Source organism: Microtus ochrogaster, chromosome X, assembly GCF_000317375.1.
Source record: "Microtus ochrogaster isolate Prairie Vole_2 chromosome X, MicOch1.0, whole genome shotgun sequence".
Classification (NCBI taxonomy): domain Eukaryota; kingdom Metazoa; phylum Chordata; class Mammalia; order Rodentia; family Cricetidae; genus Microtus; species Microtus ochrogaster.
In genome coordinates, this window is record NC_022026.1 from 54,802,491 (window position 1) to 54,802,984 (window position 494).

Consider the following 494-nt stretch of genomic DNA (forward strand, 5'->3'; position numbering starts at 1 on the left):
ATGCTATAAATAAGAAAGCAGGCAGAACAGGTTGTGGGAAGCCAGCTAGTAAACAGTGTTCCTCCATGGGACATGCTTCAGTTTCTACCTAGGAGTTCCTGCTCAGACTTCCCCAGTGACCAAGTGTGACCTAAGAGGTGTAAGATAAATCCTCCCTAAGTTGCTTTAGATCATGGTGTTTTATTACAGTAGCAGAAAATCTAATTATGATACTTTGTCATCTTTGTTCAGTGACCATATTCCATCTTTACCAAATATTTGTTTTTGTCATCACTATTCTGAGCTGTACTATTGTACAAATTACCGGTCCTTGGATGGGGAGAGGGCAGAAATTTGGACTAGCAAGATGGCTTACTGATAAAGGAGCTTGCTCCCAAGTTGATAACCTGAGTTTTATTCCTGGAACTCACATGATGGAGTGCTATTTCAACAGGTGACTCTCCGACCTACACACACACACACACACACACACACACACACACACACACACACAC